The sequence below is a fragment of the Marmota marmota genome, unplaced genomic scaffold, assembly GCF_001458135.2.
Source record: "Marmota marmota marmota unplaced genomic scaffold, marMar, whole genome shotgun sequence".
Classification (NCBI taxonomy): domain Eukaryota; kingdom Metazoa; phylum Chordata; class Mammalia; order Rodentia; family Sciuridae; genus Marmota; species Marmota marmota.
Window position 1 is genome coordinate 430,546 of NW_026000244.1, and position 27,472 is coordinate 458,017.

At 44.7% G+C, this 27,472-nt stretch overlaps 1 pseudogene; it reads right to left on the reverse strand.

Moving 5' to 3' along the window:
• Positions 1–4,602: 4,602 nt before the first annotated feature.
• LOC107159594 overlaps positions 4,603–27,472 on the reverse strand; it is a 109,290-nt pseudogene continuing 86,420 nt past the window's right edge.

Genomic DNA, 27,472 nt, shown 5'->3' on the forward strand with positions numbered 1-27,472 from the left:
TTAGAAACATGACCAACATAAGAGAATTATGAGTCCCCCAAACAAAGTCACTAGTGGGAGATCAGGCAGAAAGGACAAAGCTTATTTGAAGATCATTTGCAGGACTTGGATTTATGTGCTCATTTGGGCAAGGAATACTGAAATATGATATTTAATTAGATGTAAGACTGAACTTAACATACCAGGTGGTTTCTGTCAGAGTCACTTTGGTGGCTGGCGCTGACAATATCAGAAAGTTTCCTGTCTCGTGGGGCACAGCCTGAGCTTGCCCCACTGGCCACGAGTGGTGGAAGCTGCAGAGGACACAACCAGGGCCTCCAGGCCTCTCCCTCACCCTGGGAACCTTCTCATCCTCCTGGAGCTCTGGCTGCTAATGAGATGTGACCCTCTCTGATCCTAAGGGGAAGCAATTCATGTGCAGAGCATCAGCTAGGATCCCAGGTGTCCAAGAAATGACTTCATACCCTCCAGGTCACCCAAGCCTCCCTGGGGTAGGGCATTGCTGGGTTTGCACCTACCTGTGGAGCTGAATCCCCGCATTGGTCACACTGGCTGTGGAGACATCTTCCAGGTGCTCAAGAGTCCTGACTTGGCTGCTGCCCAAGCCCCTTCTTCGTACTGATTACCGCTACTTTGGCTAGTGCCTGGCTGGGGACCCCTGCTTACTACTGGCCTCCACACAACAGTAGCAATGCAGACTGTCCCGCTGGCCCTCTAGATCCCCTCCCTGTTGCCTTTACCTCTCCACCACAGAGGCCCTTGAGCACCAGTGGTGGCCGCCCAGAGGTGCTTGGCTACCTTTCTTGAAGGACCTTTCTGGCCACACCAAACCACCCCTTCCTTTGCTGCAGTGATGCAACATTTCCTCCACCAAGGGGAGAAGCGACAGCATCTCAAACAAAACCCAGGAATTGGTGTGTGACTCATCTGCTTGGATACCTTCAGTCCCCAAACTGCCTTCCAGGAGTTTTCTTGGCCAAAGCTGCCGGATGTTTGAGCCTTTTCTTTCCAGGGTAGATGGAGTGAAAGACGCCAGTTGGTGACTGTGATCTGGGCACTGCTGTGTTTTGAAGGAGGTGAAGGGAGTCATGCTTGTTTGTCTTCCCACCCAAGTGAAGAGTTGTTGATGTTCACTGCTTATGCTTAGACAGTATGCAATTTGTTTTAATTTAAATTTATTTTTTGTTGCAGTGGATAGGGGTATAGGCTTATGAAGAGCATTCTGAATCTGGAGGAACTCTTTATTGTCCCTGGTAGGAGAGACACCTCTAGTCTGTCCTCCATGCCATCTACCTTGGTCATCTTCACTTGCTTTGTGAATTTGCACCTGTTTCAGGAGCATCATGTTTACCTGGATGAGCCCATCAGAATCCACCACTCAATGGAATGTTGTCAACCAGCACAGAATAATGCCGTCTTTGATTGCAAAGTGCTGACAAGGAACCATGCTTTCCTCTGGTTGGATCACAAGACAGGCAAGGTAATTTCACCACATTGTCTAACATTTTTTCTGTTTCCCTTTGCTCTGAGAGCCATAATGTATGCAGGATCCTAAGGTTTACATCCAGAGAACGTTGTCAGCAAGGCCATGGAACCAACTTTTTATATGCCCGATTCTGATCAAAATCTAATTGAGGTGGCTGAATGAAAACAGAGAAGGTATTGTAATTAAATACCTCAGGAGGGCGATGGCATCTTGATAACATGAAATCCCAAACTCTAAATCGTTTTGGAAAACAGGATAGTGAAATTTGGCATTTTGCTTTCAGTCTTTTTAGAAAGGTGAATCTGCACTTCAGTGTTTGATTTAAGCAAGCAGCAGTTCCCAAAGCAATTCGAGAAATTTGGCCCACACTATACCTGGGCTTAAGTGTCCCTATGGTAAAATGTAGTTAACACAGCTTTTAGTTGAGTTTAAATAAGGGCCTTATTTATAGTAAGGATAATCACTTGTGTAAACTTTATGTTTTTCAAAGGTCTGATACATATTTACTTTTGAAGGAATAATTTCCAATAATCAAAGCAACCTAATTAGTGTGGACAATTATAACTTTTTGTTTTCAGAGTTATGTTTACAGTTGGATAAAAACATATATTTATTACTTTTGAAAATCACTTTTTGATATTCCTTGCAGCTCTTGTTAAATACATAATGCTTACTTACAGGGTGATATTAAAACATTAGTGTTAGGAAATTAATTGATTTTCTGAAATTATGTCCAATGCTATCAATTATAGCTTTACTTAAATATCATAGGATGAGTTCAGGGTTTTTCATTTTAAGTGTAACCATTATGGCATTTTTATGTTGGCACTTAATTGATGTATGTATGTGCTTTTAATTTGAGAAATCAGAAGAGAAAGATCCTTTCACTTTTTAAAGACTCTTTTATCTTGTATGGGGGGGGGGTGTATACCAAAGAGTTCATCTTTGTGTCTAAACCTAAGATTTTATTTGAACTACTGAATCAATTCTAACTTATAAAGTTATGTAAAACTAATAGGAATATCTCAGGTTTCATCTCCTGACTTTTTGCCCCTTCTTTGAGTAAATGATTTAAGTCTTTCTTAAAAGACTTTAAGTCTTCAGGAATAGTTTTTTTAAATGAAAGAAATATGAGCTTCAAAATGAAGTGAGAAAATGCTTCTGCAGCTACTGACTTAAAGAGGAAGGAATACTGACCTTGGTGGGGCCATGGGAAGGGAAAGGCAGCACATTGCAGACTGTGGAGCCCCCAAGCAGAAGCAGCCTCCAGAGCAGAGGGGGCTGCTGCATGTGCAGGGCCCTCCCCAGTTGGTTCTCTGAAGCACTCCACCAGCTGAGAAGGAAGCAGGCTCAATGTCCCTATAGGGAAGGTATGAGTTTTGCTAGCATTTTCTCTCTGAAGAAAGCACTTGTGCTTGTTTTTCCAACTGGACCTGGGATTCTAAGCATAGGCTTAGTGAATTTGAAGGGGTCAGAACATTGCAGAACACGATGTGAGTGCCAATTGCTGCCAATTGCTGGTACCCAGCTCCAGGCCTCAGGGCTGCTGTCCCATGGAGCACTCTGCTGGCACTGTGACATGCAGCCTCACTTGGTGCTTCTGGCATCACATCAGAGATGCTTTCCATTGGCACACCGGTGCTTGTGGGCATGTCAGAACATGGGTAAGTTTGGCTGGGCCCTTTGAACTGATGTTTTGCTCACAGTGATTATCAGTGGAAGGTTGTTTTTGAGTTGAAATTAGCTTAACATCTAGGAAAGCTGAAATAATCCCTGTCTGTCTCCCTTAACAAGTGGCAAAATTTCATAAGCATTAGGGATGGTATGGAAAGGGTTTGAGGGCAAAGACTTGAAGTTCTATTTTTTTCACTCTCTTTATTTTCTGTTACCAGGATGTCTTCTCCATGCATAGTTTGCCTCACTGAGTTAGGTAGTTTTCATTCTTACTCCTTAGTAGCTGGGGCTTTGCTGTTTCAGTGATGTCCCTTTAAGAAGAAGACACCCCCCTTCCCCACTGAGACTTAAGCTTTATCTACTGTGGACAAGCTGTTCTGTTGTTGTTCTGTCCAGTGGAAGTTTACCATCTCACATTCTAGAGTGTGCTCTTCACTTCTGAACCATCTACTTCATGAATACTTTCAAGGACATTTCCACAAAAACCCACAACCATTCCCACAGTCTAACTGAGGTCTACATGGCATATACAGTAGCATGCTCCCAAAGAGAGGGATCCTTTAGCAGCAGAACTCACATTTATCAAAACAGCATTACAAGTATAATGAAATTTACTTGTACTAGCCTGGTGTATTTTTGTGTAAATTGTGCTAGATAAGACAGTTATGGCTTTGAAAGCATAGCATACAAAATAAAACATCTTAATTAGAAACAATTCATAATAGTGAAAAAATTACCCAGGCCAAAGGGAGAATAAGGGTCTTCATATCAAGGACTTGACACCTGATTCTACCTGTGAAGGTGTGGCAGGGAGGAACAGGTTGAGTCTGAGTGCCACCTGTTGGCCCTGGCAAGCTGCACCCTGACTCCCAGGCATCTAAGGCCAAGGTGCTTCTGCTCTCAGGTGGCAGGCATTTGGTGGGAGGAGGAGGTGGCTCTACATAGTCTGGAAGGTTCATCACAGCTCACTAAATGCAAGTGCATGTTGTGAAAGGAGCTACTACCTGAGGTCTGTCACTGCACTTCCTTCATCAGACGCTGTGAGAGTGATACATGGAAATGGAGTGTAGTGTTCCTTCTGTACCTACCTTTGCAGGTGTGCACAGGGCCTGTGCCAGGTTACCTTTTTTTGGTTTTGCTTTTGCAGTGCTGTGGGTTGAACCTATGGCCTTGTGAGTATGAGGCAAGCACTCTACTACTGAGCTGTGCCCTTTGCCCCCAATTTGCATTTATGTAGCTGAAAAGTACACAGGCCTGATTTCAAGTTGATTGGGTCCCTATCTTTAATGTACATGAAAAACAGGGCTCCAATGTGTAGATGGCTCTTATGGCAAACAGGTTCTGAGCTGTGAAGAAAAGGAATTTATCCGGAGGTCCAGGACATCAAAGTAGATTTCAAAAAGAGACAAAACTTACAATGAAAAACACAGCACAAGATCGAGGCAAGTTAATTTCCCTTTTTCAGAAATGGAACTGGTTTTGTACTCTCTCTGAGACTCAGTTTTTATGGTATGGTTGAGACCCAAAGAAAGGAAGGCACATACTCAGGGAAGCTGAGATCACACCAAGATTGCATGCTTATGTAGTGTAATAATACCTGGCAACCAAAAACTCCCCATGGCATTGCCAAGAGCCTGCTCTGATCCATGCTGATGCTGTCGAATTTTCTTTAGAATCTCAAGATATGAGAACTGGAAGGCACTTTGGCTGTCAATCCACTCCATTTTATTCACAGGAAACCAAAACCCTAGCAGTGTCCCAAGTCCCATGCTTTTCACAGAGTTGTTGGCTCTCTTTGGCATCTGGCAGTGACTTAGAGTGGGGTCTGGGTTGGCTTTTGTTCTCGTGGCATTAAGGCATGTGCGGACACGCTGGCTTTCCATTAGTGAGAAGACAAAAAGAGTGTGGTACTTTTTTCACATCTTGGAACCCAAGAATTATGAGTATAATACTCAGAATGTAAGGGACTGGGAAAGAGAAGAAAACCAGATTCTCTTCTGCATATGCAGAAGAGCATAGGGAAAGAAAAAAAAAGACCAGTAACCCTACATTCTGCCTCTGTGTGGCAACATTAGGAAGCATGAGGAATAGGCTGCAGGCCCGACACAGGTCATTGCTGGGTGTGACCCCAATTGTGACTTCCTGTTGCTTCTTGAATGCACAGGATGGTGGTTGATTTCCAGTTTCAAGTAACTGCCATTCTCACCACTTGATATTCATAATGTAACATGGAAGTTCTGGCATCTGCATGTATTCCAGAACTCTCAAAAAAGCCATCAGCTGGCACAGTACATGCTGGCCTTGAATTCAGTGCTGTGCCAACACTTTCCTTCCAGGTGCTCCCAGAGGCACAGTGGAGGGGAGGGAGGGGAGCTGTGTCTGCAGCACATCAAGAGATGGAGTGGAGAATCCTATTTTGCTTGCCTGTCCTGTTTCCGTGTAGCTGCCACTTTCCACACAGAGATGCAGTTGGACAGCAATATGTCTTCTGGGAACTGGGATTCCACTTCCAAAAGAACTTCATTCTCTTTGGTTTCCATGTAACTCATTAGAGTGTCCCTCAGGCTGTAAAATCAAGCACGAGAGAGTGTTTAGAGCATCAGGAGGCTATCAGCTCTCATTCTTTCCAGGCATTGACAGGACTGAGGTGCTAAATAAGATGGGAAATACTGAGGGTCAGCTTAAGGTCAGCCAGCTACCAAGTTCCTGAGCTAGACCTGGAGTCCCAGGCTCAAGGCTTCTAGAGGATGGAGCTTCCTCGATGATGCTCAGCTAGGCCACTTCAGGCACTCCACTGACTGGCCTGTCTGGCTGCTTCAGAAACAAAGCTATGCCAATCAGAAAAGGCAGGTATTCCCTTTCATGGTTTATCTTACCAAAGGTTGTAAATTCTCTAGGAAGGGGAATTTAATTGTCACAGGCATGTGCCATATGGCCTGAGATCAGAAATAGCAAGTGTAGGCTGACTGTCCATCCAGAAAACCAAGTCAAGTGAAATGCCTGCCTCATACCACATATAAAAGTGAACTAATGAAAGAAATGTGCAACATAGAACTATAAAAGCAGCGGGAGAAAACATGAGGATATTTTAGCACCCTGCGATGTGATAAGGAAGGCCTTTAGTGTATGTCCCCATGGTGGCTTTTTTTGGGGGGGTGGTACTGAGGATTGAACCCAGGGGTGCTTAGCCATTGAGCCACATCCTTAGTCCTTTTTAATATTCTATTTAGAGATAGGACCTTGCTGAGTTGCTTAGGGCCTCACTAAGTTGCTGAGGGTGGCTTTGAACTCACGATCCTCCTGATTCAGCCTCTAGAGCTCCTGGGATTGCAGGCATGTACCACTGCACCTGGCCCCATAACAACTTTATGAAAAAATCCCATCAATTGACTTCTAGTGCATTTGTAATGTGTACATCAGATTAATCTGTTCTATACAAAGATCTTTTAAAAATCATTAAGAAAGAGAAACTGGTTGGGTATGGTGGCATATGCTTATAATCCCAGCATCTAAGGAAGCTGAGGCAGGAGGATTGCAGAATTGAGGCCAGCCTCAACAATAATGAGGTCTTATCTCAAAAAATGAAGAGCTGAGGATACAGCTCAGTAGTTAAGCACCCACGGGTTCAGTTCCTGGTACCAAAAGGAAAAAAGAGATCAACTGCCCTGTCCAATAACCAAAAGCTACCAAGAGATAATTCAGAGGATGATAAAAGTGGTGATAAATTTAAAAATGTGCCCAACCACACAAGTAGGTGGGGAAACAAGTGAAAATAAGATACCATTTTTGGGCCATTAGATTGACACAAATGTAAAATTAAGATAGTTTTGAATATCTTAGATTTCACACATTAGTGTAGCTTTTTCTACCTAATCTTAAATGTTTATCTCTTTGACATATTTAGGTCTACTTGTTAGACAGAGGGTCAGTCTAACAAGTGGAACTACCTTCATGCCAATGGGAAAAAGCAAATATTCTGCACACCTGCCTGCCAGCAGGTATGCACACCGTACCTCCATTCAGGGTTGAAGCTGTCCTGGGTCTGAGTGTTTCTTAGTTTCAACACCATCATTTCATGAAGCTCTAGGAGGAAAGCATCTAGGTCTGTGTAATTCAGGAAGGCGCTGAGGAGCTTAGCACTTTCTGGGCTGAGGTCTGCTTTGTACTTAGAACTGATTTCCCTAAAGGGATCCTAAAAAAGATAAGCAAGTGCAACATCAAAGCCTGGAAAGAGGATGCATCTCCCTTAGTCTGGGCAGAGGCAGGGCAGACTCACTTTCTTCAGTCCCAGTAGCTGTTCCGACTTATAAGCAGAGAGGAACTGCCAGAGAGCAATGGCGTGTTTTAACTGACATCTGCTTAAGGCCTGGAAGAGGAAGAGAGTCCCAAGTAGAATGCAAAGGCTCACACCCTCCCTTGGTGCACACCAAGGACTCTGGGTGCTACCCCAGGGCACTCCTCCCTGTTTCCTCCATTTCCTGTCTTGAGGCCACCTCTGTTCCATGCAAGAGTCTACCTGTCTCATCTTGCAAACACATGAGTCTCCCCCTCCTGCAGCAGCTCAGTGTCTGTGAGCATCATGCAACGTACAGGTAGCCAATGTCCTCAGTCACTTGTGCATCCCACTCTACTAGGTGGTCAGCATTGAGTGTCCCTTCCTCTCCTGTCCCAAGTGTGTGCTGCTATTCTGTGGACTGGCTAGGGATGGGGTTCGTGAGTGCCTCTTTCCAGGGGTGCCTGCATTGATGCTCCCTGTTTGGTGGCATTCTGGCAGGAAATTAAGATGAGGTGATGCTGATTCTCCTTGAAAGGCATATGGGACCCACCTTTAAAATTGGAGTCATTTGGTCACCCATTCGCAGGATGTCTTGGACATACACATTCAGATGCATATTTGGATCCCCACCAACTGTGCCTAGAAATCCCAGAGTAACCTCTATAACAGACAGGGCTTCACAGACTTCGCTGTAGGACTGAAGCTCTCCACTGATGGCACCCATGGCCGAATTGGGGAGGAGGCACTGAAACCAAAAGCAGGACAGAGGCTTGGGTCAGGCTATTACTTCTCCTACTTGTTAAGAGCCTAACTGTGAGCTGCCAGCAGGACCAGCTATCCAGCACTTGTGATAAGAACTGATGCTTGTGCTTGAGCTGATGCTGAGTGTGGTAGCATTTCAGACTTTGCACAGAAATGGGCCCGAGCTAACTGAATCCTCCACATGACCCATGAGTACATGGAAAGGCACAACAGCTTCTCCATCTGTCAGTAGCAGAACCTAAGGAGCAGGAAGAATTGAGTTCTCAACTTGTAGCACCATGGTCATGATATCATCATTAAGAAAATAACCCCCAAGTGGTTGGTCTGTACTCAAAGAAAGTTTGGTGATTGGCCATCCCGCTTGCTTCTCCAGAAAGCACTGGGCTCTTAAGGAGCTCCTGGGGTCCTTAGAGAGCCAGAGAGCCTGGTGCTCACAGCACACACCAGATGGGACTGGACTGTCCTTGTATATGTGAATGAAACCACCCTGCAAGTGAGGGTTTATTATGACCACCTGTGCCATTTTGTTCTTGATGTCCATAAAGAGATGTTCAAAGTTCCAGTCATGTCTGTATACCAGCATGGGTATTCCCTAAGGTGAGAAGGAAAAAAAAAGTTTTTGGAAATTAAATCTATAGTGGAGATTTCCATCTGATGACAGATATATTCTTCAGCAGTGACTCAGTGACTAAGTACCAAGATGGACAGGATATTCCTGGGCAAGGAATGTAGCTTTATTGTCTCCTGATGACTCTATTCCACCCCCACTCTTTGGACACAGTAACACAAGAAATCCAGCCTGGCTACAGTGGCCTTGCAGATATTGCCCTGTAGAATAGTGTGTCTGAGGACCACAAGAGAGGAAGAGCGCTAGAGGAACAGGAATGGGAATGTGCACATTTGTGATCTATCTTGCGACACTGAGCAGAGACTGCACAAGGCAGCCACTCTCAGGATGAATTAAAAATGGCTTTGGGCTTAAGCAACTGACAGCCTAATTGCAGGCAATGAGGGAATAAATACATCCTAGTATAACACCTGACTGGACCTGGAAGGATGAGGGCAGCCACTGGAAGGGACAGTGTGGAAGTGCCATTGTGCTCAGGGAGTCAGAAGGCAGGTCACAGGGTTTGATGCAGTAAGAAAGGAAGGGCCTGGAGACAGCTGGAAGGTCGGGCTGGGGTCAGGTGACAGGGCCTCTGTGACAGATGGGGGAGTGTGGTGGAGGCCATGTAATGCTGTCTACACGCTGTGGACTGGCTGGGGGTGGGGGTTCCTGACTGCCCCTTTCCAGGGGTGCCTGCACTGATACTTCCTACATGGTGGCATTCTGGTAGGAAACTAAGATGAAGTGGTGCTGCTGGCACTGGGCAGCTGGACCAAAGGCTAAATACTCTGACGTGAAGCCTCGGCCATGGCAGTTCGAGGATGACGGAATGGGGAGGTCTGCACAGTGGTTTCTGGGCACCAACTACATATGCAACTGAAGGGGTGGCAGCAGTGATGGGTTTTCTTGGTGGTACCATTAACTGTAGTGGAAACCCAGTCCACTGAGACTTGAGGCTGCCCTGGGGGACAGGTGCAGATGGTGATGGTGATACGGAAGAGAGCTGGGGACACTTCCCAGCCCAAAGAAAGCATAGGGACCACAGACCACCAGTGGGGAGGAGATATCGCAGACGAGAGCCTGGGTGTCACTTAAGTCTGTTTATCCTGAAACCCACAGGGCTGACTGACACAAGCAAATCATTGGCAGAGGGCCCAGCCTACCTTGAGGGTGAGCCGGGGCTTTCCCTGGAGGAAGCGGCTGCTAATCTGCCACTGGATCTTCTCCAGGTCAAACTCCTGCAATGTCTCCCCACCTTGCTCCACTTGATACTGGCAGTTGGAGATAATCAGTGGAATCAGGTCTCGTTCCGCTTCGTAACTGACAACATGCAGGTCAGTGACCTCTGAGGCATCCACGGAATAGCTGAGGGACACAAGATACAATTCTTGGGGTCCAGGGCAGGTGTATGGGGCCTAAGGCTTTGGTACATATGCTCCTGCTTCTGCCTTCGTAGTGTGAGCATGTGAAAACCGTGTGCAAACACGGGGCTTTGTTGAGGAAGGCTGAGAGAGTGGGGACAAGAGCTGTTGCTGGCAGAGTCTGCAGCCAAGCCTGGTGGCAAGGATGGTGGGCTTCTGTAGTACCTGTTGTTTTCCTTGGAGAACTTCTCCACCGTGTGGATGATTTCATTGTGAAGGTTAATCAAGTAGCTGACTAACGCAGTTGAGCAGAGACCCAGGCCCCGACGCCGGGGTAGGATGACCTCAAAATCTGTGTCCAGATCCAAGTCAGAGCTGCAGTAGTCTTTAGGTAACTTGATTTCACCTTTAAAAGACAGGATCATCCCTAAGCGGAGGGATTCTGCTCCAGGCATTTGGGTCACAGCCTGGGGCAGCCATTTCCATAGAGCTGGTCCCTGGCTGTTAAGTTTCAAGTGCTCTCAACTCTATATTCTTATTCCATATTTATAGATTCAAGAGGACTGAGGATTACTTTGGAGGTTGATTCATGTATCCCAGCACCTCCATCAATAGGTTGCAATTGCCACACACACAGCAGGGTGCTGGCAGAGCCACATGGAGGAGGACACTTACCATTGGTCTCCATTGACCGCCTCAGTGCATTCCACGTGGACAGGAAGATGGTGATCCTGTTGTGGAATAGCTGCCTCAGCCCCTCTGTTGAACAAAACACCTGGTAAGATCCCCATGGAAACAACCCCTACCACTACCCTGACAAGAAACCACAAGGTGTGCTCCCAAGAACCTGACCCTGCACCTTCTTCACGTTCAGTAGTATGCCACATTTCAAGTTTGAGGTTGTGTGAGAGCTGGAGAAGGTGAGGGCTTTCTAGCCACAGCAGTGGCTCAAGGCATGTCTCTGGGATTTGGCATCGTTTGCCTCATGTTCTAGCTTAGAATCTGAGCCCCACCCTCATGCCCCAACCTGAATGATCCTTTTGAACCACCAAACATAGATGGTCCTGATCTTTTGTTGGAGCAGACAGCAGTCATACCTGAACTGTGACTGCTAATAAAACTCCTGATGGAACAGTATTCATCTTCTGGAACATTCTGGAATCGTTTCACTAGATCCCTTTGCAGGGCCAAAATCTCAGGTAAGAATTTCACCAGTCTTAGTTCTGCCTCCTGGAAAAGGGAAAACAGCTCAGTAACACTTTCTCTATTTAACTGAGAAACAACATGAGGTGTATAGATTTGGGGGCAGGCGGGGACTTTCTCTGTAGTTTGTGTGGTCAGTGGGTTGTTTTACATGATTATACCCTGAAACTTGCAAATGGGAAAGGGGCAAGCCCATCCTCTCACCAAGTGGAGGGCCTTCAATATGTTAGACATGCCCTGCACACAACAGATGTAGGATGAACAGGACCAAGTCCCCTCCTTCCTCCAATGAAAAGCTTCATCAAGGGCTAAGCTGGGCCACCATCTCTCAGTTTGACAAGAATCAACTCTAGATGACCAAAGACCCAGATGTAAGACTTGATCTCTGAAGCTGTCAGCAGAAAAATAGAGGAAACACTCCAAGACATTGGCACAGGCAATGGTTTTCTGGATAGGACCCCAAAACCACCTTTACCTGACAGCTGGTAAATACCCAGAGTATATAACTCAAAAAATTTAACAACAAAAATATCAAAGCAATCCAATTTAAAAATAAGCAAATGATCTGAATAGACACTTCTTAAAAGAAGAAATACAAGTGGTTAACAAATATATGAAAAAATGCTCAATATCAGTAGCCATCAAGGAAATGCAAATCAAAACTACAATGAGACGCCATACCACCAGTTAGAATGGCTGTTATAAAAAATAAGATAGGCATGGTGGCATCTGTAATACCAACTACTCAGGAGCCTGAGGCAGGAAGATCACAAGTTCAAGGCCAGCCTCAGCAAGTTCTAGGCCAGTCTGGGCAACTTAGTGAGACCCTGTCATATTGGGGGGAGCTGGGGATGGGGACTTTAGCTCAGTAGTAGAGCATTTCTTGCCTAGCAAGCCCAAGAAGGCCCTGGGTTCAATTGCCACTAGTATCCCACCCTAAAAAATAAATGAACCTAAACATAAAATAACAAATGCTCACAAAGATGAAGAGAAAAACGAAATCTAATATACTGCTAGTGGAAATGTAATTAGTACCTCATAATGGAGAATAGTATGGAGGTTCCTCAAACTAAAAAAAACCTACCATGTGACTCAATTATCCCACTTGAAAGAAAATTAGCATATCAAAGAGGTACTGCACACCCATGTTTATGTGGCACCATTTACAATAGCTAAGACATGGAATCAACCTAGAAGCCCATTAGCAGATGAATGGATAAAGATGTGGTTTATATACATAATAGAATATGATTTTAGCAGTAGGAAGAATGAACTCCTATCATTTTCAGAAAACTGGATAGAACTAGAGGATGTTATTTTAAGTGAAGCCAGACACAGAGACAAGATCAGTGCATGCTATAGGCATACACGGAAATATCGCACCAATTCCCATTAATGTGTATAACTAATGAATTTATAAAAGTAAATAATTTGGGAAAAAATTTTAAAAACTGACTCTTGGGCCCACTGTTGGGTGTGATGCTGCTGGAAGGAAAGACCAAGGCCTGGGGCAATGGTAGCTGGTGTGATTCCTGGATTTTGTTCTGAAGATCCAGGATCCAGCATCCTCAGTCAAATGAAACTGTGTCTTAAAAAGAGATCACAACACTACCATAAAATTCTTTCTAGTGTGAGCACCAGATATTTCCAAATCATTCTGCTCCCTGCCATGGTACTGGTCCATGAGGGAGGTGGTGAGAACTTCTACTGTGGCCCAGGAGAGCTCAAGTGGGTAAAAGTTGGGGATGGTTTCTGGGCCTGGCAGATCCCACAGCCCCATCATTCAGCATGCTGCCTCCTGCCTGAAGGGCACAGGGAGGGCTCTGGTTTGGTTTTAGTGTGCATTCTTGACTATTCACCAGGTACTTGCTAGTAACCACCTGCTCAACTTCTGGGGATGAAGACAAGATGTCACAGTTGAGTGACCAGGGTGGTCCCTCCTGGCCTTCAAGTTCCTTACAGATCACTGTTAACCCCACTCATGTGCATATTTCACCTGTGACTTCAGCAGATGTGTCTTAAGACCTTTGTGCTCTCCCTGAGACTGCTGCTACAGGTCTTGCATTCAGAATCACAGTGCTGATGGGGTTGGTTAGGGTTCTGCCTCTAGGAATGATGACTTTGAACTCAGGCACAGAGCCTCCCAGTCCTCAGCAGAAGTATTCCAGGAAAAGGGGGCAGCCCATGAAGCAGACACACCTTCTGTAGAAACTGCCAGAGCACGGGCACCACCTCCTTGCCGTTCTTCTGCTCCACAACATGCTGGAGGTACTCGACTGTGATCTTCTTCCTGCAGCTCCAAATCTTTGAGCAATGAACCACACTTTTCTGGGGCAGCTGGGGCAAGAAGCTTGCAGGGTCACCATATATGATTTTGGCCACAGGGCTAGAGCTGATGCGCTCATCCTGGCTGATGAGTGTGCTCACAGTCAGCAGGGTCTTATCTAGATGCTGGATAAAGAAATGACACAGCATTCTGCAAGTGAGACATTGTCACAGATAATCGGGCAGCTCATGGCCCCATAGTGGCTCTTTAGGAATCTGCCTGCACACACTGGATATATGATTTTGCTGTCTTTCATGGTGATTGGGGGGTTCTTTGTTTATAGGGTTTTTGCCTCCCCAAACAGAGCAAACTTTATTTGAGGGGCCTTTATTTCACCTCCCTTTTGCTTCCTGACTTTCCTGTCCTGCTGTGGATAGTCAGCTCTGTGATGTTCTCACCAGAGCAGTCATGAATCCAGATATCTTTGTGTTTCTGGAGGGTCTCTGCCTCTTACTTTCACATCCTGCTGTAAAAAGCAGTAGAGAAAAAGCGGCCACCTACCCTGTGAGAACTCCTGATAATCGTTGGCCTAACTTAATAGCAGTATAGGAGGGACACCTGGGGATAGCAGAAGGAGCGGTTTCTCCAGGTGAGGCCTCTAATGACCCTCCTGAGGACAGTGGTCCAACAGTGCTCTACAGATGAATGGGACCCCCTCCTGGACACAGGGCTAAGGAGTAGTCACCACTCACCACTTACCTCCAGTTCAGGTAGAAGAAGAGCTTCAACATGTTTTTCCCAATTGTTTCTCTGTCCTTTGGTTGACAATTTTGCATCAAAATTTAATTGCCCTACAAAGAAAACCAAAACGTGTGTGTTATCCAACAAACAAAAAATGGCAATCTCCATACAGAAAACACTGAATAATGTTAATAAAGATAGTCCTCCTTTTGAGGTGATAGCTTCCTAAGTTAGCCAGGTACTGCCAACACCAGCCTCCAGACCTTGTGAAGATACTTGAGTCTCTGACAATCTTCCAGCCCAAAGCTGTGGTCTTAAAGGTATTCTAAACAAATGGTTAAGGACAGGACATGAACTCAAAAGCCTAGGGACACAGAGATGCTGACAGCTACCCAGAGCCACCTCACTGCTGCCTATTGGGCTCCCGAGTCTGTGTGCTGTGGAAACCACACCAGAACAAGAGGCATTCGGCAAAATCAGCCTTGATAAAATGGGAAGTACATGTTAATGTTGGTTTCTGGCAAAGACATCCCTGAAGGGAAAGGGATTCTTTGGTTGTGGGAACAGACTTTTCATTGCTATTGTATTATCTGTATGCTTTTAAATAACATTGTTCTACAATGGTCATTTTAAAGATTTTTGCAGGTAAGCAAAAAGAAACTGAAATCCCTCCTAATGCCACTCAGATAACCACTTACAGAGTCCCCTTACAGACCTTTGCTTTTGGCATGGTTTAAATGTTTAAGAGTAGAAGAGTTAGCTTGGCAGACAGTGTTCTGCAGCCTCCTTTGTTCATGTAATGTGGACATGCACATATTAAGTCAGGGTACAAGTGTGACATCTCTGGAAAGCAGAAGTGGAACACATATCACCTGGTGGGGTGCCATGTGGTCTCAGGGTACAGGTTAATGCTGCATGAACAAGCAACAGGTATCAGTGCTGCAGGCCCCCGCAAGGCAGGTGATATGTGGAGGAGTGCAGCAGCCCCTCCAGCCCCTGCAAGGAGAGCAGAGTGCTTGCTCCCACTCTTGTCATGCCATTCACCAGGAGCTGAGAGAGCCTGGCCTCTTGGCAGTCATGTGCAGCCCTCACCCCGCTTACTCTGGTTAGGGAGTAGGTGCTGCTCTTTGAGAAGGCAGCGCAGCATGAGGTGGACCACATGGGTGGTCTCGTCGGCACTCTTCCCCAGCATCTTTGTTAACTGCTCCAAGTCTCTCTGGATGTGCTGCTGCAGGAATCTTTTGGGGTCACTCACTGGAGGCTTGATGATGTTTATCACAGCCTGAGAGAGCAAGAAAACAAGATGTGCAGTGGGATCTGTGTGTAGAGGACACAGTGAGAGGCCAAGGGAGCAAAGTACCTGCACTGGGGAGAAGGTGGTTTCTAGGTGAGGTCAGGGTGCTCTCAGGCAGCAGATGGAATCACATGCATCTCATGATGCAGGCAGCAGAGGAAGGGAGGCAGGTGATTGGAACCAGAGACTGGTGGCTCTGATGTCATCCTGGTGCAGCAGGGAATGCTTCCCTGCACCTCAAATAGCCACCACCATGAGGGGGTGACAGAGTCCTACCACCTCCCCATGCCCAGGTATGGGCTGAGGACAAGAGTTGTACACGCCAAGTAGACTTTATGAGCTGATTATTACACCTTGTATACACGTGCTAAGATGACACACTGTATGTGTAATTGCTTTGTGTCAGTTAAAACAGATTTTAAAATTTAAAAATGAAGAGGATTTTCCATAATCTGATGAATAGTTACCCCATTGCATCATATGTAACAGTGGAAAAAGCAGGATCTATAACTTTTGTATTATCCTGTGGACTAGGTAAAATCCCTAGTTGTCTAGGACTTTGTAGACAAAAGGATTGACTGCAAACACAGCAGGTTCTTCCTATGGTAACATAAGAGAGTCTAGCGGTAGCATCTTATACCTGAGGATTTTGTGTGGCTCCCAAAAGCATAGCCAAATGAGTGAGTAGCCGGATGAGAATGAAGACGACTGGGGACAGGTCTCGGTCAGACACCACTATGACATCTCTGGGTTGCGGGTGGCCCAGCACATGACCAGTCTTGGTTCTATCTGTGCTGGCTCTGGAAAGGATGAGAGGAAACAGAGTGAAGATTGGCAATGTCTGTTTCTCCTCAGCCAGGGTCTCACATCTTAATGACTATGTTCCCAGTTTTTTTTTGTTTTGTTTTCTTTTTGTTTTTGGTATTGGGGATTGAACCCAGGGGCTCAACCACTGAGCTACATTCTCAACCCCCACTTTTTTAGTTTTTATTTTGAGACAGTCTTGCTAAGTTGCTGAAGCTGGCTTTGATTATCCTGCCTCAGCCTACTGAGTCACTGGGATTATAGGTGTGCACCACCATACCCAGCTAGGTTTCCAGTTTTGAAGAAAACTCTAAAAGTACCGGTTATTCCAAGCCTAGACCAACAGCCTCCAAGTCCTTCTCTTTAGACCCACCCTGCTGACTGGCCAAACCCTGCAACATTCCCAGTGTTAAGTGGCTGCAGTGGGCCGAGTAGACTTTATGATCTGATCATTACAGATCATTAATATGGCCTTTAGTGCAGGGTGTCGGGATGGAGGCCAACACCTGCATCAGGACAGCAAGTTTGGAGCATTTTTGCATACTCATGGGGTTTGTCCACGTTATTCTCAATATTCTCAAATCAAAAACTGAGATACACAGTCTGGCAAAAATGTTTTGAGATTTAAAGACATTGATAGTTTATGGAGATAACAGGCTAGACAATTTTAAATTTTGTAACAGAATAGCCAGATGTATGATGATGGTAGAAAGTCCTGCCTTTCATCTTAAGGGAACACTGACAGCCACACTTATGTTAGAATCAAGCATGGGACTGTGAGATCAGATTTTTATTTTTATTTATATTTTCAGTTTTGGGAATTGAGCTGGGGCCTCACATATGCTAAGAAAGGACCCTACCTCTGAACTATGCCCCCTATCCTTTCTATTTTTATTTTGAGATGGTCTCACAAAGTTTCCCAGGCTGGCTTCAAACTTTCCGTCTTCCTGCCTCCCAAGTAGCTGGGATTATAGGAATGTACTGTGTCTAGCTGGAGGTCAAATTTTTATCTGGTTTCTGAATCTGGTACATTGGGCCTTCTGTATCTGCAGTTCTGCACCTGTGGATTCAAGCAACTGTGGAATAAAAATATTCAGAAATACCTGTATCTATATTGAATAGCAGCTTTTTTTCTTGTCACTATTTCCTTAAAAATATGATAAGTGAATATGTTTGTAGCATTTACATTGCATGAGTATAATAAGAAACCTAGAGATAATTTTTTAAAAGTCTATGGAAGGCCGGGTACAGTACTGCACACCTGTAATTCCAGTGCCCTGGTAGGCTAAGGCAGGAGAATCGCAGTTTCAAATTCAGCCTCAGCAACTTAGCAAGACCCTAAGCAACTTATCCAGACCCTGTCTCTAAAAAAAAAAAAAAAGATAAAAATGGGCTGGGGATCGGGATGTGACCCCTATGCTCAATCCTCAGTACCAAAGGAAAAAATATTTAAAAAATAATTTTTATTATTATTTTTTTAATAATAATATTAAAACTTTGTGACCTACCTATTTGTAGGTCACAAACAAGATTGTTTCATGATATATAAAAGAACAGAACATCTGAATCTGAGTATTTGTGGAGGTCAGTGTCCTGGGAACAGTCCCTGCAGATATGGAGGGATGGATGTACTTGATAAGATTGATTATATGTATTATATGTATCTTTCACTTTTCTCATATTAAAAAAAGAAAAAAAAAAAAACAGGGCTGGGGGGCAGCCCAATGGCAGAGCACTTGCCTAGCATGTGTGAGGCCCAGGTTGCATCCCCAGCACCACAAAAACAAAACAAAGCAAAACAACAACAACAACCAAAAAGTTTCAGTGCCACATGACTACAGGTGTGTTTGATGTGGATCCCCAACATGACACAGGTCCAGATGTACAGCTGTGGTGTTAGTGATCCTATAGTTGGTATGATTCATCTGCTGGAATAGACAGCCTGGAACCCCAGGCTCCAAGGGAAAGAAGCTGAGCCCACATACCCAATGCTTTGGAAGCCGGCGTGAGGTCTGTGGTCGACACCTCCAATTACAGCACCACAGTCAACACAGGTACTCAGCTCCATCGGCTTGCCACACTGGGACAAAGAGGGGACCCACAGTCAGCACTGCAGGCAGCATTGCTACATGTGGAGAAGCCACCTTGCATAGGAGGTGGCGTGTGCCACAGACTGCATCTGGTGCATGCGTGCATCAGTAAGCAGCAGGAGCTCTGGGGACAGAGTAGGCACTTAATCAAGTGTGCCGACCATGAGCAAAGGTGGCTTTATTTTCCCAAAATAAGGTTTTTTACTCCCATGTAGAGTGACAAGTGTGTACAGCCCCATCTTCCTTTCTCATATTCACTGCCTCCTTCATCCCTGTGACTAGCATGCCAGCCTCTAGAGCTTCATTATCTAACACCAGGAATTATGGTGTTAATAGCTTCCAAATAGACCTCCTAACACCCACTGGACAAAAACAAAAACCCAACCATAAGATTTGCCATCACTGATGGGCCCAGGTTTTCAAGTCAAATGGCATCCCACTGCATGCTGTGAATCACAGCCACACCAGGCCCCTTCAGACCACAGAACTCAGCACTAAGAGGGGCCCTAGAATCTGTTCCTATTTCACTTCACGGACAAGGAAGCAAGTGGGATCCAGGCTCCATCCCCGTCTCCTATTCACTTTATGGAGAAGCATGCATAGGTCTAATCCAGCAGCCTGTTGCTCAGCAAGTGCAGGTGTTGTGAACAACCAGGGAGATGCCCCAGAGTCCCAGATGAGCAGCATCTGCTTGTCCCCCAGGGCTCATTAGCCATGAGTCTTTCTTGTCCTCTCCTGTTCTCTGGTATTCAGTCCACATTTCTCTCTGGCTAGTGATCCAGCTGAGGGTCTGTGTGGCTGAGCCCTGCTACAGTGCTCCCAGCCAGCAGCATTATGGCATCCCAGGAGACTTGGGTGATGCCTGCAGACAATCTTGGGCATCACACTGGGCTGGGGGGTACAGCTATTGGCACCCAGTGAGCTGAGGCTAGGTATGCTGCTAAATATCCTAACAATGCACAGACTGCAGGAAAGAATCTGTCCTTGGTGTCTCTAAATGAGACTCAGTTGGAGCACACTGAGTAGTCCTCAGAATGCACCTGTGCCTCCCAGAAGATTAAGACCCTTATTCCCAAGTCTGTCCCCCCCCACCCCAGATGGGAATGCACATTTTGAGCCTCCCCCAAACACCAAGACTCACCTGTCCTACAGTGCACGGATGACCATTGGGACAAACTGTTCAAAGAACAACAGGACACATGTTAGCTAGCAAGTCTCCATCAAATTACCAAATGTGGGAAGGGGAAGTTGCTGCCCTCCTCTCTGGCCCTAACCAACAGGACGCAGAGCCCATGTCCTAAGCACCTCACCAGAAGCCTCGAGCCATGCCATCAGCTAAATTACTTACATGTTCCTGGAGCTCAGTGAACACATATCACCCATGAAAATAGTCTGAATTTGGTTTACACAGCAGAGAGAAGTTGGATTCCAGACACAAACCAGGGGTAACTTGGTGGCAGCAGGGCTAGCACTGTATATCTTTCTATTCTCTTGGATTTTTACTTTTTTGGCAAAAGCATGTTTCAGAACAACTTTAAAAACTAGTTTTAGAAGATTATTTACTTAAGGCAACAGCACAACTCATATAAAGTCATGGGTTATGTGGCTGTCTCCCAGGTCTAGACTGCAGGAAGCTCTCTCTGGGTCAAAAACCTCTGGATTGTGACTGGCCTTTGAATGAGCCTCAGTGTGGTCTCCAGGCCCCCCTTCTTCCAAGTGACATTTCTAGAGAGCACCAGTGTAGCCCAATGGCTCTTATCCCATGACTACACAGGGAAATTATTTGGTCACCTAGCCAGTTAAGTCTGTGGCCCTCAAGCCAAAGGCAGGAGGAGGCAGGTAACATGGGCTTTCAGCAGAACCTAGTGAAGCCCAGGTCCAGCCTCAGGTATGGCATGGCCGCAGGCTGACCTTACAAGCTGAGAAGAGTGCGACCCCTCCCCATACACTGATACTCACTATACCATTGGACGCCTTCCAGACCCTCCCACTTCTGGGCTTGAGCCAGCAGGTCTTCAGGCATTGTTGGAAGAAAAGTGTTCTGAAAGACCAAGAGCAGAAATGGCCCTGCTGAGAGGGCCTCTGGGCTGCAGCTGCAGCCCAGCAAGAGGCACAGAGTGAGAAAGTTTCTTCTCAGCTCGACAGCTGTTTACAGAGGATAAGCAACAGCTCTGTGGGAACCGGCAAAGGGCAGAGCACATTTTCACCAGCACTGTGCTGAAGGATCAAGTGGGGCAACGGGGCAGAGAATCTAAAAGGTGGACAGGTTTGAGAGTTCCCACAGCCACCGGCCAGGTCTCAACATGAAAAAATACATTGAAGTTTCACTGTAAAATCAAAGTTATCATCATGCAGCTTACCGACATGCTGGCGGGAGAGAAAGCTAAGTTCCTCAGGGGCACCAAGACTTCACTCTGTCCACACAGAAGGACAGCTGCAGTGTGAATGGCCATTTCTGTCACTGTTCTTTCAAGACTGTCGGCACTAGGGCCCTTGCTCAGCAAAGGCAGAGTGTTGGCCACGAGGGATGCTGCGAAAGGCCTGACCCCCGGAGGAGACAGGATCCTGCTGTTCAACGAACCTGCTCACAGCCTCGCATTGCTGGCACGAAAGACGTTTTTCATGTTAGGATATTTCAAAAAGGAATACTGTGAATTTAGGGTTTCCTCTTTGAAAGTCACACATTACGATACTGAGTACACATCAAATATCCAGGTAAACATAGTTAAATTTTGATCACCAATGGAGGGGAAATGCTTCAGAAAAGAGAATTTTCATACAGAAACACAGCAACCACATTCTTCAGTACAGATCTCAATACTCTGTTTTGGTAAACATTAAGTAAGGTTCCTGAGTCTGTAAGGTTTGGATTAAACAAAATAATTCTTCCACATAACAAGGGTACACCCTCTATCCTACGTAGAAAATTATGGAAGGTCATAATTGCTATTACCCTAAATAGGAAATAAAATTTGTGAGTTCTGTGCTTAGAAAGTCCTCCCCAATCATGAGACTGAATGAAAGCCCCAACGTGTCACTCACCTCTGGCTTAGGGCGGAGGTCTACGTTGTGGGAACAGTGGAGAGCAGCCACTTCTCGGAACAGCACCAGCAGCAGGTAGACTGCCTGTTGAGCTCTGGGGCACTCGAAGGACTGTGGGCGGGGTGTGGAGCAAGTATTCAGAAGATACAGCACTACCCAGAGCAACCTTCCCTGCGCTATGCACCATGGGCCTCCATGCACATGACTGGGGCTACACGGTCATGAGACAAGCTCAGGTTAACCTCAGTGCACAGGCAGTCATGATGGAGAAACAGAAGTCAGCACCTGTTCTCCTGTGACTACTGGTCTTAGAAATGTGTCCTGAGAAGAGACAGGATTTTCTGCTTCCTCTTCCTGGTATAAGGCAAGGATAAACAGGGACTCAAAAAAGATGCAAGACCAGAACAATTTAAAGATTAGAATCCTGGGCCTGGGGTTGTAGCTCACTGGTAGAATGCTTGCCTGGTATATGTGAGGCACTGGGTTCAATCCTCAGAACCACATAAAAAATTAATTGTGTTCCTCTACAACTAAAAATATTTTTTAAATGATTAGAACCCTAAAACCCTGTATCAACATCAAAATAGACACATAGTATGTATGTGGACTATGAATCTACATAGCAATGGATTGTTAATATCTCTTACTCAATATGAAGACAATAGGCATCTGCCTCCTGGCATTAGTGTCACTCTTGGGGCTGTTAATATCTCTTACTCCATATGAAGACAATAGGCATCTGCCTCCTGGCATTAGTGTCACTCTTGGGGCTGTTCAGAGACCTTCTACATCACATCTGCATCTTTTGACAGGGAAGATGCAGGTGTGAGGGATGCCACCCGGAATCAGGGAGAAGCTGCGAGCCCATCCTACCATCAGAGCAGTCTCAAGGCTGGAGGCCTTGCACTCAAGCATGGCTTTGCCCACTGCATCACGAAGTGCCTTGTATTCATCCCCATGCACCAGGTATTGGTCCATCTGGCCCGTGTGGTCCTTCTGTAGCCCAGGAGAAGAGGGTTAGTCATAGTGGGGCAGGGTAGGGTGTTCTGCAAAGACCTTTCTCCATAGGCAAAGAAAGACAGCAGACACTGTTGGAGGCGAGAGGCAACTCAGCTGGAACTCCCTGTGAGTTCCAGCCATGACAATCCTGGAGGTCTTCAGGAGCATGGCCTCCACAGGGATGGAGAGCCTGGGGAGAAGGGAGGCTGACCCTGGAGCTTCTTGCTTTTTCTACACACAGCAACACACCAAGCAAAGTGACAAAAACATGTCATCTTTGAGTCCCAGATAGTCATCTTAAAGATGCCAAGAGTTTCAGTGCCATTTTTTAACCCCAGGACACTAAGAACTTAACAATTTCTGAGCACTGGGAATGGAGAAGCCTGAAAGCCAAACTCATTGCACTGTCTCTCAATTCTTACCCACCTCTGCCTGGCAGAGAGCACAAGACACAGCTTGCAAGCTGAGTAACCTTTTACTTTGCAGGAATAAATATTAAAAGAAACATTCATTCACTTTTCCTGTGTAGAATTCAATTAGAAATTAAGCCTCGATAAAATGCAGGTAAACTACAAACCAGAAACACACACAAATGTGCACACACAAACATGCCTATACCTACCTTTGCTCTATGGCAGGTGGCCTAAACCCACCCTGAAGCAGGGAACAAGGACCAGATGCCTGCCTGTGTCCTGCCTATTATGAGGGAAGGGAGAGTGAGGAGTGGTTCCCACAGCTTTCCTGCTCTGCGAGGGACCTGCGTCTCACCTGCTGTGCAATGACTCCTTTGGGAAACACCCATTGGCATCGATGGCCCTGCCTGGAGAGGCTCTGCACAAATTCCATCCCTCGCAGGCTCGCGAGCCTCCGGACCAGGTACACGCGGTGCCAGTCATTCCCTGCCTGGGTGCAGAACTGCTCCACACATCGCAGGTAGTACTCCTCCTCCACAGCCAGCTCTGACAGTGCAAGGAGAAAGCTAGTCAGTGACTGGGGACTAAGAGCCTACTTCTGGGGAACTCAGTAAGAAAACATCCAGAACAGGGGAACATGGTAAGGGCCAGCAAGACCCTAAGGAGAGATCCTGTTCTTCTGAACTTGTAGCTAATTTCTCCAAGGTAAAGAAGACCTGCCTGAGCCCTCCTGAAGCTCCAAAAGGAGATCAGAAGCCCTGTCGAGACACAAGCGGGTCCTGGCCACCTCCTGAAGGTACTCAACAGACACTGTAGTGGCAGGTCCTTGGCCTTGTCTCCCTGAGGAGCAGGTCTGTAGGAAATGGCCTTCCTCCCTCAGGCAGTTGAGTTCACTCCTTGTGTAGTAAGCACTGGTCTTCTCATGAATTGAATCCTAAGGAGCAAAGAACAAGAAAGAAAAGAATATTGTACTTTTCAACAGGCAACCCCCGACCTTCTAAAATTATAGAAAACAACCAGAAAAAGCAAACTGATAAGGAAAAAATGTGTATAATCGATTTTTTATAATATACATTATACAAGTTTTGGGAATAAAAATATGAAGACAATAAAAATAAAAAGGATTCAGGATCTCGCCAGGTGGGGATGACCATTGCTAACCCTGTGGTGTACGCATCCAGGCTGTGGTTTCTTCTGCTTTACACACACATGCACATGACTCCCTCCCCTTTGCCCTGTCTAAAGTTCCTCCATTCCTTCCATGCTCCCCCTGACCTCCATTCTGGATCAGCATCCACATATCAGAGAAAACATTCAGACTTTGGTTTTTTAGGATTGGCTTTTTTCATTTAGCATTTCATTTGTACTGTATACACTGCTTAACAACAGGGACACCTTCAAAAAATGCATCTGTAGGGGATTTCACTGCTGTGCAAACATCAGACATTTTCAGATGCTAGGTGAGGATCTCACGAGCCCAACATCAGACACGCAGTGATGGAAACATCACCAAATGACTCGTGACTGTGTGTGTGACATCTAAGAGCAGAGCAAAGACTTTGAAACTTCTTTCTTTTTTCACATGGAAAAGAAGCATCTATTAATTATACTGAATAAAGCTGCATTTTTTCAGTTTTCAGAAACTCTGCACTGTGTAAACCATATGGTTCAGAGAGTTTGTAGAAGAAAAGCAACAAAGTGGCAGCTGGCTTACTTCCAGGCAGTTGATGAAGAGCATGTAGGGTTCAGTCTTATCTTTAATGATGAATGCCTTCTTCTCTAATAGGGACAAGTAGGCCTGGATGTAATCTTTCACTTCATGGAAGCTGTGGAAAGATAAATATTATTCCTGATGACGTTAGAATGGCAGAATCACCCTATACAAAAGAGCATCTATTAACCAATCATCTGCCCATCTATTTCTCTGTGTGTATAAAGGTATAATACATATATATATATATATATATATATATATATATGTATATATATAGATTTGACAGCTCTTTTAATTAATTCATTCAATCTAATTTGTTATACATGACAGCAGAGTGCATTTGAATTCAAAGTACACATATAGAGTAAAATTTTTTTCATGTTTCTGGTTGTACACAAAGTAGTGTCACACCATTTGTGTCTTCATACATGTACTTAGTGTAATGATGTCCATCTCATTCTACCATCTTTCCTATCCCCATGCACCCTCCCTTTCCCTCCCTCCCCTTTGCCCTATCTAAAGTTCCTCCATTCCTTCCATGCTCCCCCCGACCTCCATTCTGGATCAGCATCCACATATCAGAGAAAACATTCAGACTTTGTTTTTTTAAGATTGGCTTTTTTCATTTAGCATGATATTCTCCAACTCCATCCATTTACCTGAAAATATCATGGTTTTATTCTCTTTTAATGATGAGTAATATTCCAGTATGTGTGTGTGTGTGTGTGTGTGTGTGTGTGTGTGTGTGTGTGTATCATAGTTTCTTTATCCATTTATCTATTGAAGGGCATCTAGATTGGTTGTACAATTTAGCTATTGCTAATTGTGCTGCTATACACATTGATGTGGATTTGTCACTGTAGTATGCTGATTAAGTCCTTTGGGTATAAACCAAGGAGTTGGATAGAACAGTGAAGCAGGTGGCATCACTATACCAGACTTTAAACTATACTACAGAGCAATAGTAACCAAAAAAGCATGGTATTGGCACCAAATTCGACTTGTAGACCAATGGTGCAGAGACACAGAGACCAACCCACAAAATACAATTAGCTCATACTAGACAAAGGTGCTAAAAACATATATTGGAGAAAAGATAGCCTCTTCAACAAATGGTGCTGGGAAAACTGGAAACCCATATGCACCAAAATGAAATTAAGCTCCTATCTGCACAAAACTCAACTCAAAATGGATCAAGGACCTAGGAATTAGACCAGAGACCCTGTGCTTAATAGAAGAAAAAGTAGGCCTAAATCTTCAACATGTCAGATTAGGTCCCAATTTCTTAACAAGACTCCTATAGCACAAGAAATAAAATTAAGAGTAAATTTATTTTTTAAGAATAAAATTATTATTATTATTGCTGTGGGTATATACGTGACTGCATGACCAATGTAATTCTGCAACCTGTACACTCAGAAAAATGAGAAATTATGTCCCATATGATTCAAATGTATGACATGTCAAGATCATTGTACTGTCATGTGTAACTAATTAAAAAAAAGAATAAATAAATGGGATGGATTCAAACTCAAAAGCTTTTTCTCAGCAAAAAAAAAAAAAAACAAAAAAACAAAAAAAACCAATCAGTGAAGTACAGAGAGAGCCCATGGAATGGAAGTAAATTTTTACCACATGGACATCAGAGCACTAATTTCTAGGATATATAAAGAACTCAAAAACTTAACACCAAAAAAAAAAAAAACAACAACAACAAATAACCCAATCAAAAAATGGGCCAAGGAAATGAACAAAACTTTTTCAGAAGATGATATACAATCAATCAACAAATATATGAAATAATGTTCAACATCTCTAGCAATTAGAGAAATGTAAATCAAAACTAATCTAATATTTCATCTCATTCCAGTCAGAATGGCAGCTTGTAAGAATACAAACAACAATAAGTTTTATTGAGGATATGGGGGGAAAGGCACACTTACTCATACATTGCTGGTGGGACTGCAAATTGGTGCCACTAATCTAGAAAGCAATATGGAGATTCCTTAACAGCTTTTTATTAAAAATATGTTTGCAGAGGCTTGAAGGAATATTAACTTCCATATTGCAGACCAGTTGTTCTCAAACATTTTGGATTCAGCCCCTTTTACAGTCTTAAAACTTATTGATTTGTTTATGTGGGTCCAATCTATCAATGCTTATAGTATTAGAAACTGAAAAGTTTCAAGAGTGTATCAGTTCATTTAAGATAAAAAGAATAAACCCACATGTGTTAATGATGTGTAGCTTTCCTATAATTCTTGGAAGCCTGTTTAACAGAAGTCAGCTGATTTCCTACATCTGCTTCTGATACTACTTTGAAGCATTTGAAGAAAATCTGGCCTTACACATGATATAGTTGGAAAAGGGAGAAATCTTTAATAGTTCTTGCATATATTGGGGGTTATTCTTTTCATACTGTAACAACACTTTTAAAATCTTTTTTTTTTTTCATTTTTTTTCGAGAGAGAGAGAGAGAGAGAGAGAGAATTTTAATATTTATTTTTTAGTTTTTCGGCGGACACAACATCTTTGTTTGTATGTGGTGCTGAGGATCAAACCCGGGCCGCACGCATGCCCCGTGAGTGCGCTACCGCTTGAGCCACATCCCCAGCCCTGTAACAACACTTTTAAAGTGATCATTTCTGAAGGCTGGTTATAGAACCTGATACCATGTCAGTTGTTTTCATCAAGTATATTACAATCACATAGTCTACTCTGTTATGGATTTTTCCCAGTG